Here is a 17744-nt window from a genome sequence, read left to right as displayed (position 1 = left end):
ATGGAAGTCAGAGTGGCTAATATCAAGGAGACAGAAATAACAAGTGTTGGTGAGGATGTGGAGAAAAGGAAACTCTTGTGCACTGTTGGTGGGACTGTAAATTGATGCAATCAGTGAGGAAAAACAGTATAGAGTTTCCTCTAAAATTTGGAACAAGACACACTGTATGATCCAGTAATTCCACCACTGGATATCTATCCAAAGAAAATGAAAACACTAAATCAAAAAGATACATGCAAAATAAAAAGATACATACACCTTATGTTTATTGCAGCATTATTTACTATTGTAAGATATGAAAGCAACCCAATCATCCATCGACAGATTTTCTTGGTATAGAAATATGTATATCACATATTTATATATATTTCTATATTCTTATACATATAATATATAATATATATTATATTTTGTATATACATACACACATACACACACACACATATATACACATATAAAATGGAATAACACTCAGCCATAAAAAAGAATGAGATCTTGCCATTTGCAACAACAGCATGGATAAACCTAAAGGGTATTACTACGTGAAATAAGTCAGACAGAGAAAGACAAATACTACATGATTTCACTTATGTGTGTAATCTAAAAAACAAAACAAATGAACGAACAAAAATAAATAAATAAAAACTAAAAATTCATTACTTCTTAATTATTTTACTACATTTTTTACAATTACCCATTCTCTTGAAGTTACATCCTTTGTATCGGTGTGGTGAAAATACTACATAATGGTGCACTACTACTATGCATCTCTTCCCAACTCCGTGTCCAATGATGTGATATTTATAGGTACAAATGGTTAATGGTGGTAGCATTTACACAGAGACGTTGGGCCTTCTGCTACTGCTAACTCTTCAGAACTGAGAATCTGTTACACATTTATTAGCATACCACTAGAAAAAGGCGTAAAAAATGAGCTCAAAGTTTTTGGTCTAGAAACTGGAAGAATGTAGTTTCCATTACCAAGAAAAACATAGAAGGAGGAATTGTGGGGTGGAACTCAGTGGTTTGCTTTTAAACATTTTAAATTTGACATGAAAATTATGCATATGATTGGAATTGCTAAATGAGTAGTTGATACAAGTCTGGGATTGAGGGAAGAGTTTATAGGTGAAGATAAATATTTGAGAGTCATCGGCATTTGCATGATAGTAAGTGCCAAGAGGCAAGATGAGATCCACACAGTGAGTTAGATGGAGGAACACAATCCCAGGACGATATCTGGGATCCCCCCAGTGTTTAAAGATCAGAGTGAACACCAACAACCAGCAGGGGAGGCCAAGAAGAATGGTCAATGGGAGTAGGAAAAGAACCAGGAGGGTGTGATGTGCTAGAAGCCAAGCAAAGAAAGGAATTCTAAAAAGAGGGACCATGACCAACGTGTCAAATGCTAATAGGTTAAATAAGACAATGACTGAGAATTGGCCATTGGATTTGACAATGGTGAACTATTGATGATCTTGAAAAGAGTCAAAGGGGTGGTTGAGAAAAAGTCTGATTGGCTTGGGTTCAGGAGAGGATGGGAAGAAAAAAGGTAGGAATAGTAAGGAGAGATAATTCTTTCCAGAATGTTTGTTGAAAGAGAAGCTGAGGATTGGAATAGTTGCTGGAGAAGCATGTGGGGGCATGTAAGTGAAGATTCCCTTTTCCTAATTTAAGATGTTATATTTAGGCACACTGGTAAAATGACGAATAATCCAAAGCAGAGAGATAAATTGATGGTGCAGAAGAGGAGTGACAATTGCTAGAATAATGCCCCTGGGTAGTTAGTTGAAAGAGGATGGATGGTACCAGGGCATAAGTGGAAGCATTGACTTTAGGTAGGATAATGGGCAAATAAGGCATCATTGCAAGAAGAAAGGCTATCTGGAGTCAGCTATAGGTAGATTGAAAAATATGGTGGTGGGAATCTGTGAAATTTTCATCTAATTGCCTTCATTTTCTCAGTGAAATAGGAAGCAAGTTTATCAGCTAAGCCTAGGAGGGAAAGAGGAGGATCGGGAGGTTTTAAGAGACGATGTTTGGACTTGGGAAAGACAGAATTGCCAGGTAGCACCAAGGACTCACTTGACGTTAGTAATAATGAATTTTAAGTAAAACCAGTCAGTTTAGCTGTGAGTTTTCCTCCAGCTGGGTTCAGCTGCCTGCTTGCTATGTGGAAAGTAGTGTTTAGAATGATGAATCATGGGATGTCATCTGGGGAAGGAGGTGGGTGGCTGAAGTATGTCAAATGACAAGATCAGGAGAGGAGTGCAAGGAGCTAAGAGGCCAGGATATTAGAAGGATCCCATACATGAATATTTGAAATCACTGAGAATTCAGGAAGAAATTGTACTGAAAAGAGTTACAACCAGGAGCTAAAATCTTCTAGAAATGAAGAGGAGTGATGCAGGGATCAGTAAATGACTGCAATAAGGAAGGGTAGTGGGTGATATTTTTAGAGAGAAAATGAAGGATGAAAAATGGCAAAGAGGAGCAAGAAGGACACCTCCTCCACCTCCACAAAGAGAGCTCTTTGTCCAGGATTAGCTGTTAGTTGAAGTTTAATATTCTGGCCTTAGACTGAATACATGACAGTCATTTATCAGCCATCCTGAGATGGCTACATCCTGATCTGGTTCATGGCCCAGATCCCTCATCAAGAGGCACCAAGCGGTTGGGCTATAGCGCGTGCCAAAAGTCAGACAGGCAAGAGGTTAAACATCTTAAGAGTCCATGCAAGCCAAATACTTAATCTCTCATTGCCTGATTCCTCCTAGCCTCTGAGCAAGGAGTGGATCACACAATCTCAATCCTTCGGTCAAGTTAATGGAACTGTGGGTGGATGCTTAGCCCAAAGTTGACCAACTCATTCGACTGACCAGGGGCTTGAGACATGGCATATGTAAAGAACTCTCTGCCCAGACATGGAAAAGTTGAGCCTAGCAGATTCTGTGTCTTGAGAATTTGAACTAAGAGCAGGAGTTGGTAGGCACTCGTGGGTGCTGAAGCTGAGAGTTCGTGAAATGGAGTTGAGGTGAACAACTGTACAGGGACATTTGTGAGATGCATAAGTCAAAACTTGATCACAAGAAAAGAAAGAAAGACTCTCAGATGATAGCAACGTGTGGCCCAGGAAGAAAGAATAGCTGCAGTTCCTGATTTTCTCATTTCCTGTCCCTGCACTCAGTGAAATCTTGGTATCTTACAAAAACTACCACTGTCTTTTTACATTGTACCTTAAATCAAAAGACCCTTGGATTGAAGGCCAGGAGAGTCGAACAGAATGTCTTATCCAGATATTCATACAAGTGGATGAGAGAGTGTTACTAGTCCATAAATGTTTGCTGTACTCAGAAGAAGGTCAGAGAACAAGGGAAAAACATACCCCTTTAGATAAGGCAGCAGTTCTGGGATCTTGGATTTTTTTTTTTTTTTTATACAGTCTCTCTGTGCTTTTGTTCTTCTTTTGTCTAGTGCTTCTAGACAAAGAATAAAAAATCCTGAGTACTGGTCTTTCCTGCACTGCTACCACATATCCTTGGATAACTGCCTTGCCCAATTTCTTTTTTAAGACTTTATTTTTAAGCAATCTCTATAACCCAATGTGGGGCTCAAACTCATGGCCCTGAGATTAAGGGTCCTGTGTCTTCCAACTGAGCCAGGCAGGTGCACTGCCTTATCCAATTTGAATTTGGATTTCTTTATCTATAAAATAGGGAGCTGATCATATGACATCTAGGTTCCCTTTAAGCCTTGAATTCATGAATCTATAACTGTGTGTGCTCATTTTCTGGATTTTGACCCACTAGGTGCATGGACCCTGGCTTTCATTCTCAGCTTCACTTGGTCTAGCTTTTCATTTCTTCTCCCACTGCTAGGAATGGGTCAAGACAAGTGTCAGGAGCAGGGACCATCTGCAGTACTTTTGCTGCCCAGTAGGTGACTGTATCGACATCATGTCCAAATAAGTGATACCATGAATTCCTCATCCTCTTGGTTTCAACTCTTGCTGACCGCTATGTATTAACTGGGATACACACAGACACAGCTGAATTTCGACTGTACATGTTGTTTGAGAACTATCAGTTTTCTTCCATGTGTGATGAGAAAGAACAAGAAGGAGTGAGAAAGCAATGTATAACACTATATGTTATCTCTATGGCTGGTCAGCCTCACCATGCAGAACTACTGCCTCTTTGCTCCCAGTACTAGTGGGGCCTCCCAGAGGAGCTCCCCATCATTGATTCTAGGTAAGGAAAGCTCTGTTTCAGATTTTGGTACACATCACTCTTGCTTTGTGAATATTTACTAAACATGGTTTTAGGGAGATAGATCTAATGCAACATAATATTATTCACCTACCTGAAGTCTCTCTTTCAGGCATTTGACATTATCTTAGGTTCATATCACCATCAGCGTTCCTTGAATAAGCTGCTCTATTTCACTGGCTCCTGCTGAATCATCAACATTATATTCTAAATGTTTTAGAGGGGTGCCCCATCCCATTTCTTAGTTTATAAAACTGAGGAAATGGTTAGGTCTATGTAACCCCATCCAGAGCTATATTTTAGCTTCTAGAAGCTAGGAGGGTCTAGGGTTTTGACTAAATTACGTAAATCTGGTGAGCTAGTTGAACTGAAAAAATCTGGTGTTTGAACCAAATGTATAGAAAGAATGAAAGTAGAGACAGAGTACTTCCCACAATTTATAAATATATAATATTCTCAAAAGTACTTGTTATCAAATAAAACATTTTAAAAATCTATCCCCCCAAAAAACAAAGTCTATTAATTTTTTTTAAAGTCTGTCCTCTATTTGGCATATATTCCTTTTGTGAAATATCAATTTCTTAAGAATCTTCCTTTTAATGGGCAGTCATGTCAACCAGGGTCATTTAGTTGTGGATTCATCTATTTTCCTCTTGACTAGATAAAGAGGATTAGTTTTTTTCAGTGCTGTTCTGTTTCCTCTTAGCCTAGCTAAAAGGTTTGCTAATTTATTTCAATCAGATCATTTCTTTCCAGTGGCAGTCATCCTTCAGCCCTAATATTAGACTTTTCTGGAAAAGTGCAAGAATTGTTATTGTATTTTATTTAAAAGAGAGCACAGTGGGGTGGAGCAGAAGGAGAGGGAGAAGCAGGCTCCCTGCTCAGCAGGGAGCCCGATGCAGGGCTTAATTCCAAGACCCCAAGGTCATTACCTGAGCCAAAGACAGACACTTAACCCACTGAGCCACCCAGGCACCCCTAGACTATATTAAATTGGAGTTTGTCTCTGTCTGGCTATATGTGTGATATTTCAAATCAACAGATGTATTCTTAGCACTTACTAAATAAGGTTGAAGAATGCAGGGACCTGCCACGACCTTCAGCCTAAGAGTCTTAGAGTTTATCAATTAACAACCATTTATTGAAGAAAATTACTGCAATTTCTGCATTTTCCACTTATTAACCTCCACAAGGTGGACAAAGTGGGAATTTAACTATATTTTAGTTTGCAATTTAAAAGCTACTCCAGAATATTTAAAAGAGCTTATGATGTCATTCTTAGATCACGTGTATATTCTCAGTAACAAAACCATTCCTGAATAGCCTCTTTCTGTTCAGCCAATTTAAGTTAGCACTTGGCTGTTTTGTATAATTTCAGTTAGTTTGGAAGATTTGTGTTCATGTTTCTGCTTTGATTGAACTGGCCGGAGGATTTTTGGAATCTCTAAATGAATGGGTAAAATTTAGAAAGTAAGGGCACTTTGAAGTGAACTATACAGCCAAATGATCAGTGCCTTCAGCCAAGTACTGGAGAAGACCACTCCAGTGGTATTGATGCTAGTTACATTTCAATGACAGTCCCGGGCTGGAAGCCCGTAGGTGAGGTTCTATTGAGTCAGAAGGTAGAACAATGAACTTAACTTTCCTTGAATATCTTTGATGGTTTCTGTTTTCTTCCTCACTTTATAGTCATTTACCTTTTGTTTTGTAGGAGCATGTTAGATAGATAAGGACAGGAATCACTGAATTGGATTATTTGTTGTAGAGAATGTTAGTGTTATAACCAAAGCAATAAAGTGCCGTTTACATTTGCTAAAAATTATGATTGCTTAAGTTTTATTTTTATTTTTTATTTTTGTCTGCAGTCATCTTACATAAAGTTAAAATTGTTAAGAGTGTGCCTCTGGAGAAGTACAAGGTAGACAAGCTTATTGGTGGGCTTTTATATGTCAAAGAAGACTGTCAAAAAAGGTTCTGTTTAACAAATAGTTACAGTCTTTACAGATAGATATGTACCTTCTTGTAATGGTTAGAAAGGACTTTTTTCTTTATTTGCTCTTTTTGACCACTGCCGTTTCTTTCATTTTTAAAAAAAATTTTTTAACTTTCTATTTTTAAATAATTATAGATTAGCAGGAAGTTGTAAAAATAGTACAGAGAGGTCCAAGAACCCTTCACCCAGTTTTCCTCATGATAACATCTTACATAACTGTAATATAGTAGCAAAACCCAGGAAATTGAGATTGGCACAATCCACAGAACTTACTCAGGTAGAAAAGACTTTTTAAGACAAAGAATAATTTAGAACAACCAGAGCCTTCCTCTAGCACTTGTCCCTTTTACAGAAAAGTACCTCCCTCTTATTTACTGGGCATGGCACTTTGCAGAGGCAAACTCACTTAAATTCACTTAAACTTATAGAAGCGAACTCCCTTAAAAAAGAGCTGACCTCTTTTCTAAAATTACGTTTCTTCTAAAAGATTATCTTCGTAAAGCTCTACCTGTTAAGGACAGAACAAAGTTATTGTTCCATTTTGTGAGGTATACAAAAGCTGAATGGTAAATCTCTATGGGAAGGCAGAAATCATTTGGCACAAAGTAGTTAGAAAACTAAGTGAAACAGGAATTCTCTTACTCATTCCATTATTTAAGGGGCCTTTCAAGATAGAAGACATTGTTTTTTATTTCCCCATATAGGAGTTGCCTGAGAAGTTACAGGTATGTAGCAGCAAGATTGAAATTTTCAAACAATAGTTTTCCTCCCTGTAAACTTCAATCCATTTAGCTATAACCTCAGCTGCAATGAAGCCACAGGTGTTTACTCTTGTTTCTTGGTTAACTATTTTTGAGTCGTATACACATAGATCACATTCCCTATAGAGGAGGCACCAAACACACATGGAGCTGACTTATTTTGTTTTGCTCTTACAGTATACTTAACACTGTTCTGAGAACAAAGACCAAAATATTCTGAGAACACATTATTTTATTTCTCAAGATTTGTATTATATTTGAAATGAATTTAGTGAGGGATAAGGATGAAATACCATAAATGTGGAAATACTCTCCTGGGTCAATAGTAAAAGTGATACTGTCTAGAATAGATTGAAGACCGATTTGAGGTTTCACTATAATTTCATCCAGTGTACTTTTTGCTTTTTGGATTTAATGCTGGTTGATAAATGGGAAAGTAAACTGCTTTCTGATAACGAATTATTGCAGAAGCCTTCTATTTAAAACATAGATGCATTTTATTCATATGCTTCTCTGGTTTTGAAGGGTTTAGTGTTTATTTGAGGGATGCTTATGTCAATTATCTAATCAGAAGCAGACCCCAGACACTGCCAGAGATATTTTGGAATGTATGGTCTACTTCAAAGGAAGATTCCATGTTTCCTTGCCCACAAGAACCCAATTTTTCATAGTGAGAAGAGCAAGGTAATTAGATTTTCTTTTTTCAGAGCAAAAATTATTTTTATATAATTTAGTGGGTCATATTTCTCTTCTCAGTAAATATGAACAATTATCACTCTACTCTAGAAAATGTAACTCAATGACCCATCACTGTGCCAAAGCTTCTGTGAGGTACCACAAAAACAGGTCAGATGGTAGCCATGCTCCAAGAGGCAACTGGACACAATGTGAAGTTGGTATCTATGACACACTCCAAGATTGAAACCAAGCAGTCAACTGGTGGCAGAAGTCCATATGCCTACATTTTTGGTTTTTTGTAATGGGCAGCTTTAGGAGGAAAAAACAGGAGATTGGGTACCAGTGTTATGTGGTAGAGATTTCAGTCACTGAGGAAAAATCCAAACTGGCTGGGTTTTTCTTTAAAAGGAAAGACAGTAAATCCAGATCCAAAATCCCAAACCAATTTCTTCTCCTCTCTTCTGTGAGCTCTTCTGATTTTGCACAAAGCAAGAGGGACTGAGAACAAGGAATCTGACCAGATGGAGAAGTAACCCCAGGTGAGGCCCAAGAGAAAGAACCAAAGGCCTAGTGTGGAGAACACACTTGAATGACACTCTCTGGGAAATTTAGAAGGACTCTGCACCCATTCTACCCCTTCCCACTCAGTTACCTTAAGTCTCAGTGTAGATACCATCCTCAGGAAAGCTGAGCAGACCCAAGTTTGGCTAATTGCCTTTCTCTCTATGTTCTGACAATGCCCAATACTTTCTCTAGAGCAAAACTATCACTCTGCATCGGGCTATTTAATTTTTATATTCCCAGCAGACTGCAAACTTAATAGGACTAGAACAATGTCTCTCATGTTTATAATTTTACCCTCTTTGCATAGCACTGTGTTGAGCACATAGTAAATATTTTCATAAATGTGTTGTGTTGATGTTATGAGGCGAAAATGATTATCCATACCCTTAATGTTTGGGATACTTCAGATTGCTTCATAAAAGCGTTTAAATACCTTCATAGCCTTAACCAGGTCCAGTAGTGTTCAAATAATCTCTACCAAATTTTGGAAAATTCAATCATTAACTCAAAGCCATTGTAAAAATCATGGTAGTACCCTATGATGACTATGCCTAAACCAACATGGTTTTAAAGAAGAGATTCAGAAAGCCATGAAAATACACACTGGCCTAAAAACTCACACCCTAAAAGAGAACAGAAACTGAAATAATGGATCTAATGAAAATCAGACATGGTCTTGAAATTTTGTTAATGTGCTTTCTCTCAACCCCCACCCCTACTTCTACTTGCTTCTGTTTGATATACATGAGAATTTAGATCTAAGAGGGAATTTCTAGTTCATGCATATGCATATGGCAAGCAGGGACTTCTAAGATATATTCTAAAGGTCATTTCAGTCCATATTGCTGAGGGTGGTCTGTCCACTGTAATGAGATAAACTGATTCATCTGATGGCCTTGATGCTGTGTAGATAGACAACGACCTGAAGGTGATGAATACAACTGCCCTTTGGGCCATATTACTCCCAAGTCTGTTGTTTCTATGGGAAAATATTAGGTTCTATCTTGTTGAGAATGGGAGCAGTGAAATCTAGGAGAAATCTGGCACAGGTAAAAATGGGTAGAGCACATTTGATTTTCCAGATAAAATGCTTCTGGGCCTAAAGACTGCTGAAAGATATTTGAAAATATAAATGCTGGTCTTATCCAGATACCATTATGGAATATAAAAACATAAAAACAAAAAAAAAAAAAAAAATAAAAACATTAGAAGAAAGATTATAGTACGGTGAGAAAAATTGTTGCTACTGGAAGAAAGCTGTTTGAACACATTATCCTCTAGAAAGGTTAAGATGATTTGCAGGTCTACCGTGCACCCTTAGTAATTAGTATAATTTATTTTATTTTTTTTTTTAAAGATTTTATTTATTTATTTGAGAGAGAGAGAGCTCAAAAGCAGAGGAAAGGGCAGAGGGGGAGGGAGAAGCAGACTTCCTGCTGAACAGGGAGCCTGATGCAGGGCTGGATCCCAGGAACCTGGGATCATGACCTGAGCCAAAAGCAGATGCTTAACTGACTGAGCCATTGAGGCATCCCAGTAATTACTATATTTAAAATGAGATTCTCTGTAGACACTAGATGCCCTAGTTGCCCAATTAAAAAAAAATCAGTGTGTTATTCTGCAATATTGCTAAATATTTTTCCTGGGAGATAGCATAGGAGGAAGCAAGTAAGAGCTTTGAATTTAAAGTATATATTAGCATTTCGTTATTTTAAAAGATCTATTTTAAAAAAGATGAATAATGGGATATATTCCTTAGAAAATTTTAAATGGTACCATGAAACCACAGTGACCAGATGATATAGATCATCTAAGATTAATCAATTTAAATATAAAACTAAGGCTAAGCAACTGTTAGCATTATGATTACAAAATATAAATATTATATACTTCAATAATGTAAAAAGATAGTAATATTTTAAAATAGGGAAGGGAAGAACTGTAGGAAAAAAATGTAAGTGTACAGATTTCCCTCTGTTTTATCGTAGAGAGTTGGATGATTTCTAATGATGACATCTGTAGTTCAAACAACAAAAATTACAACCCCTGTCTGTCTTTCTGTCCACCCATTCACCTATCATTTCCTTGTTTCCGTCAAAGATTTAGCAATTAATTCTTATAGAAACAAGTAGATGGAGGCACACTGAGCTCTCCTGTTGGCCAGACACATATTATAGGGAAAATTCTAGGCCATTAATAAAACTGTTGAGACTAAAATCACAAAACAACTGATAGTTGTGTGACTTTTCACCAAATTCTTATTCAAGATGGTGCCAATCCTTGGGCAATTCTGTTATTTTGGCCACAGTATTGCTTATTGAATTTATATACTGAATAGAAATTAGAAATGTTCACTTCTAGAATTTTCTGTTTGGTGAGGTGCCAATTGCTATCTTTTACTATGTCAATGTCTGGGCCCAAGATGAGGTTTGCCAGAGATGTGGGAATATGTCATATCTCCTAGCTTTGTACTGACAATTAATTTATTTGCTGAGTGGTAACAAGTAAATAAGATGAAGGGAGACTCTCTAGATTTTCTAGAATCTAGAATGCCTGAACAAAACATAAATTTGATCAGTTTGCTTGTCAAACTTAACTGTCCAGCATGATATTAGCAAGACATTTAATTGACTGAGGTTTTATTTTTCAGTTGAATGTCATAATATAGTGATTTTCATAAGAAATTTGAGAAAATTTAACATTACAAAATTTTTAAGGGAAGATACTAACTTGCCTAACACTCCTGGAATGCTGTAGGTGTTCCATAATTGTTATATGAATGAATGCTAACACCCAATATTTTATGACACTGATACCTCCTTATGTAGAAGTATTTCAAATTTCTAAAACATCTCCTCTTACTGTCTCCTTTGCAAAATTTCTCTCCAAATCCTAAAACAAATTGTTCTACTTCATTTGAAGAGAATTAGGTATGTTCTTATTGCATTATTCATACTCAACTTGCTATTTTGTGATGTAGTGTAGTTTGTAGTTGTGTCTGTCTCCCTGATTACATTGTATGTTCTTTTGAAAGCAAAGATTATGCCTTAACTTACCTCCCTGTCTAGTAGACTAACTTAATATAGTAGTTTACATATGGTAGCTCTGTACCTAAGTCAATAATTGTTGAGTTGCCTTGAGATGAAATTAGTGGGTAGGTCTATAAAAAACTTTATCTATGTAATGGGTGTTTAGTAAAGTTCAAAAGTGATCATGAAAGTGAAAGAAATTTTGACACTGTGAAGTTCTAACCCCATGTTAGTGGTTATTATCACAACCATGCATAGGTTGGAAAACCACCAGCGTTGGAGCCCTTAAGCAAAAATTCTAGAAAGTCTCCATTCATCCCATTTATTCATTATAATTCATGAAATAAATTGATTTCCCCTGGAGTAGTCCCTCCTCTGGGGGCATCCTGTCCGCCCACCTGTTCTCTCGTTGACCTTCCTTAAAATGCTAGAGTTGCTAAAAGCTTGGGGAATATTTATTTTTCATATTCTCTTCCTATATATACATAGACACCATCTCAAAAGTAAAATTTGTATAATTGTTATTGAAAAGTTGTTTATGAGAACAAAATCAAACAAGTAGCTGAGGCCTTAACCCCTCAGTAGAGTGAATACAATGTTTAGATATTTGCATGTTTCACTGATTCTTTTTGACTATAATAATCACAGGGCAGCAAACTTCTGCATGAAAAGCAAAGAACTCAGCCCCTTAGATGACTGATTCCAAATAGTCAAACACTGAGTATCATGTCATTCACATCTGGTTGATAGGATGTGAATTTACCCTTTTTTATCCAGATGGCTTCAGCCATATAGATAAAGCATGGAGGCTTTCCCACATTTTACATGGTACTTGGTGTTATAGAATTCAGCTTTTGTGCTGTTCTTTTCCTCTCTTCTTGCTATTTGCCTGGATCTCATTAGAAACCATTAGTGATGTAATACTAAACCTATGGAATCTTAAACATGCTTTTAAAATCCTGTGGAATAAAAAAAAAATTAAAAAAAATCCTGTGGAATAAAGATGTCTCCTACCAAACCAAAAATGCAGTGGGAATAGACAAAAGTTACATTTCTTTAAGAAAAAAATGACTCATTTCATAGTTTCCCAACTGTTTTGACTGAAGCTTCTCAAAATAAACTTTCTGCAATAATCAGCTTTGATGTCTGACTTTGAAAAAAAAATCATTTCTCAAAGATACAATCCAATCCTTTTTGGGTGTTCATGTATTTTTGCAGATTAACCTACTTTTATTTCAACCAATGAATGACACAATATTAAATAGCCATCAGACTAAGAAAGAAAAGTATGTTTGAAGTGGTCTTAACTCCTACATAAACCAAATATAAAGAACATGCTGTATGATTTTTTTAAATTACCACAAAAATAGAATTTCCAGAACATTAACAGAAGGGGGATTTGGTCCATTAAGAATAACAAAACAGTTTAGATGTCATGAAAGTGGAAGATTAGGAGTGCAGTTAAGCTTAGTAATGATATTTTTGATTCATACGCTATTTCCTAGGCTAGGCAACATTTTTAATTTTTCACAGTCTTGAACCTTAATCCTTGAAGGATAATTCAAGTTTTAGAGCTTACATACTGCAATTTGTTTGGAGTGGCAATTTGCCATTGACTTGCCTCAGGGTTCTTTTGTACTCTTCCAGCTGGGGGACTTAAAGGTGATCATTTATTAACTCCAGGTCTACATATGGCCACTGAAACAACTGGTTTTCAATCAAATCTTTTAAAAATCCAAACAACCAGTTTTTGAGCTGTTGGTCAGACTGATTTAAGGCATCAGTTGCTTCTGTTCAAACAACAGTGAATGAAATAACTGGATAACTGACAATCTTTTCTTTCTTTCTCTTTCTCCTCTCTCTCTAGCTCTCTGTGATTTTCCCTTTGGAGCAGCAGAAAGAACATAGAGTAAGATCTGCATTCTAGTACCAACTCTTCCCCCTTTATCTAATGCTTGACAAGTTTCTTAACCTCTCAGGCCTCCATGTTCTCATCTGTAAATGGAGAAAAAAAATGCTCACCTCATGGATTTGTTTGGGACAGTAAATAAGAACTGTGTGGCACTTGACATGCATTTGGAATACAATGAATGTAACTATATTCCCTTTTCCTCTTCAGTTGCACACATGGAGCCTTCTGCTTTTTCCATTTTCTTTTTGATAGTATTTTCTCTACAAAAAGAAGAGAAATTTGTGGCACCCAGTTGGCTCAGTCAATGGAACATATGACTCTTGATCTCGGGGTAGTTCAAGCACCACATTGGGTGTAGAGATTACCTAAAAATAAATCTTTAAAAAAAGAGAAGAGGGGTACCTTGGTAGCTCAGTCAGGTGAGCATCTGCCTTGGGATCAGGTCATGATCCCAGAGTCCTGGGATAGAGCTCTGCATCAGGCTCCCTCTGCCTGTTGCTCCCCCTACTTGTGCTCTTTCTCTGTCAAATAAATAAATAAAATCCTTTAAAAAGAGAGAGAGAAAGAGAATATTTGACACCAAATCCATTAGATTACTATAAATATTAGAATCTAAGATATATCTCAATTGGTCAAATCCGAGTTCTAGAACCTAATGTTTCTGATGATGGCAAGAAGTGACCATTGTTGGAATTTGTGTTATTCCCTGTGATTTTTAAAACCTCCAGAACTGGGGTGCCTGGGTGGCTCAGATGGTTAAGTGTCTCCCTTTGGCTTAGGTCATAATCTTGGTGTCCTGAGATCAAGCCGCACATTGGGCTCCCTGCTCAGGGAGCTTCTCCCTCTCCTTCTGCTCCTCCCCACTGTACTCTTGCTCTCTCTCTCTCTCTTTCTTTTTCAAATAAATTAAATAAAATCTTTAAAAAAAACCAAAAACCTCCAGAACTCAATGTTATCTTACAACCTATCTTTTCTTTCCTTTAGAGGCCTTATTAGTTACATATTTTTTCCTTTTTTCAAGTTTTAATTTGAATGTGTTAGTTAACATACAGTGTAATATTAGTTTCAAGTATAGAATTTAGTGCTCATCACAGGTGTACTCCTTAATCCTTACTGCCCATTTAACTCATCCCCCTCCGCCCCCCCCACCTCCCTCCAGTAACCCTTCAGAGGCCCTTTTAAATCTATTAACCAATAATGTCTCTAAACTCCTCTTGATCTAGTATGCATTTTTAGCCTTGTACCAGCACTTAAAGTAATGCATTCTGAGTGTTTACTAGCCACAATGTGAAAAGATTGTATTATGTGGCCTGAAACTATCACTTAAACACATTAAGATAGAAATATAGTGGGGAATAAGGGATGGGAAAGGCTCAAGGCAACTAACTTTTTTTTGTTGTTGTTCTTTTCTTTAAGATTTATTTATTTATTTTAGAGAGAGCATGTGCAGGGTGGGGGTGAAGAGGGAGAGTAAGAAAGAGAATCTCAAGCAAACTCCTTGCTAAGAGCAGAACCGAACATGGGGCTCAATCCCAGGACCCAAAGATCATGACCTGAGCCTAAATTAAAGCTAGATGCTTAACCAACTGAGCCACCCAGGTGCCCCAAGGCAACTAACAGTTGTAAGATGATAGCAAAGCTCAGTAGGAAAGGAATGGACTCTTAGAGTCAGGTAGACTTAAACCCTGACTCCAGCTCTGTCTTATTCTAATGCTTAAAGTTGTTGAGAGAGGGACAGCCCGGGTGGCTCAGCAGTTTAGTGTCACCTTCAGCCCAGGGCATGATCCTGGAGACCCAGGATTGAATCCCACGTTGGTCTCCCTGCATGGAGCCTGCTTCTCCCTCCTCTGTGTCTCTGCCTATCTCTCTCTCTCTCTGCCTCTCATGAATAAATAAATAAAACCCTAAAAAAAAGTTGTTGAGAGGGCATTATATACCTAATCAAAGCAAATTTGCTTTGACAAATAACTTTGTTAACACTATTAACTGTTAGTGTTTGATTTGTAACATCATACAAAGTTGATGATTTGTAGAAGCCATATGTATATTCTTTCAGGGTAATGTGGAGATTTCTGCTTTATCGAAGTCATTTATAGTTGATTGTTGATTTGTACAACTTGTAAAATTATATTTAGCTATGCAGTTAATGTAAAGGCCTCTAATCACAAAAAACCTCAAGGTCATTTTATGATTACAATAAAAAATGATCTTGGTCTTTCCTGTAGATCGATCTCCCAAATGATTTACTAGTTGTCGACAGCACAATTCTTTGACCTGGGGGTCAGAGTTCAGTATTGCATCTGGGCAGGGACTCCTCTCTACAGACTAAACCAGAATACACTGGAATGTGTTTAGGAGAAATAAATGCACATTTCTAGATTCTTCACTGACTTTATTTTCCTTCACAGTTTCATTGTAACCATGAGTCAGGTTTCAGGAATCCCCAAACTTATTTCCATAGCTCTTCTTTTGGTCAGCCTCGGTGGCCTATCCCAATCTATATTTTGAATCTGATTTTGAATCTTCCCCAACTACCATTTATATCAAAAGTCCTAGCACCTGCTGTCCACTCCAGAGAAGAAAGCTCAAAATTGACTACAGATATGATCAATACAACTCACTTCCTCACTCCCCTCTCAGCCAGGCTTTAAAAAAATATATTTTATTTAAATTCAATTTGCTGGGCAGCTCCGTGGCTCAGCGGTTTAGCGCCACCTTCAGCCCAGGGCGTGATCTTGGAGACCCAAGATGGAGTCCCACGTCAGGCTCCCTGCATGGAGCCTGCTTATCCCTCTGCCTGTGTCTCTGCCTCTCTCATGAATAAATAAATAAAATCTTAAAAAAAAAAATAAAATAAATTCAATTTGCCAACATATAGTATAACACCCAGTACTCATCACATCACATGCCCTCCTTAGTACCTGTTACCCGGTTACCGCATCCTCCACCCCCCTCCCTTTCTGCAAACCTTTGTTTGTTTCTCAGAGTTAGGAGTCTCTTATGGTTTGTCTTCCTCTCAAATTTTTCCCCACTTAGTTTCTCTCCTTTCGCTTATAGTCCCTTTCACTGTTTCTTATAATCCACATATGAGTGAAGCCATGTGATGATTGTCCTTCTCCAATTGACTTATTTCACTCAGCATAACACCCTCCAGTTCCATCCACATTGAAACAAATGATAGGTATTCATCCATTCTGATGGCTGAATAATATTCCATGGATACATAGACCACATCTTCTTTATCCCTTCATCTGTCAAAAGACATCATGGCTCCTTCTGCAGTTTGGCTATTGTGGACACTGCGGCTATAAACATCGGGGTGCAGGTGTCCCGGTGTTTCATTGCATCTGTATCTTTGGGGTAAATCCCCAGCAGTGCAATTGCTGGGTCATAGGGTAGCTCTAATTTTAACTTCTTGAGGAACTCCATACTGTTTTCCAGAATGCCAGCCAGGCTTTTGAACATGATCACCTATGAATACAACTTGTGTGTTTCTGCCCAAGTGACTTTTGTCCTTCCTGAGCACTAGTGAAATATCCTCACTCTTCCTTTCTACTTACCTGAATCTTAACTGTTCTTTAAGAGCCAGTCTTTTTTTCAAAACTCTTCCTGAGTGCTGCAGCCCATTTAATCAACAGACAGCAGAGCTTTTCTAGTCCATTCCTCATCCTTTTATAGAGACTGAGGCCTGTAGAGTTCGTGACTTGCCCAAGGTCACATGGCTGGCTAGGAGTTTTAGCAGAACTAAAAATCAAGGTCTTTTAACACCTTGCCAGGACTTTTCACCACGCAGCAACTGTTGTATGAGTTACTTAAACTGATCATGATGGCAGACATTTTACTTATGACATTGTTTTTGTATTATTGGTTAATTGCTCTTAAGTGTGTATCCCTGAGTGACCAAGTCCTTCCTGGGCTGCTCCTTGCTTTCATAGCTGAATAAAATTATTGGGGTCTCCATCTCAGTATTTCTGGGAATCCCCAAAAAGAGACAAAATGGTGGGAATGGCCTTGTTTTTCTGTCAACTCCTGCTCCAAATCCTTTAGTCTTTCTCATTTTCATCCTGAACATGGAAAAACTCTTCCCTTGCCACTTTCCCACAAAGTTGCTATGTTTAACGGACTTTGATGAATGATTTGAGGTGATAGACGGTACAATGCAGCTGAGACTAGATCACAGTTTAAAATTAATATTCGACATGGTGTTCAGTGAGGCTTACAGAGAAAGAGGCCTAGTAAGTTACCTGAGACTGGTATGGCTGAAGAGAAAGTCAGCTTTTTAACTCTTCGCCTTAATGCTCCCCCAAGTGATTGCTGGGGGTGGGAGTATTCACCTTTTACAACCACAAAGGAAGTCAGGATGTTTACATACAAAGCCATCATCCATCCTGGGCTTCTGACCTTATTAACTCTAGGAAACAACAAAAGTTTTGATGTTAGTTTTTCTTTAACTTGGGTCAGGTTGAATATTTAGGCAGTGCTCCCTTTCTCACTGACAGGGAGGGCACATTCTAGGGGTCAATGGGTACATGTTTCCCT

At 37.7% G+C, this 17744-nt stretch overlaps 1 protein-coding gene across 8 annotated transcripts in view; it reads left to right on the top strand.

Annotated features, from left to right (window-relative positions):
- CALD1 (caldesmon 1) overlaps window positions 1-17744 on the top strand; it is a 188592-nt gene that overhangs the window by 28173 nt on the left and 142675 nt on the right. The window contains exon 2 of one of the 8 annotated variants that reach the window (XM_072762993.1): window positions 13161-13202. The exons of the other annotated variants lie outside the window; for them this stretch is intronic. The gene's annotated coding sequence lies outside the window, so the exon portion shown is untranslated. The remainder of the gene's footprint in view (window positions 1-13160; window positions 13203-17744) is intronic. 8 annotated transcript variants of the gene reach the window in all.

Source organism: Vulpes vulpes, chromosome 7, assembly GCF_048418805.1.
Source record: "Vulpes vulpes isolate BD-2025 chromosome 7, VulVul3, whole genome shotgun sequence".
NCBI classification, from domain to species: domain Eukaryota; kingdom Metazoa; phylum Chordata; class Mammalia; order Carnivora; family Canidae; genus Vulpes; species Vulpes vulpes.
This window is presented reverse-complemented; position numbering and strand designations above follow the sequence as displayed.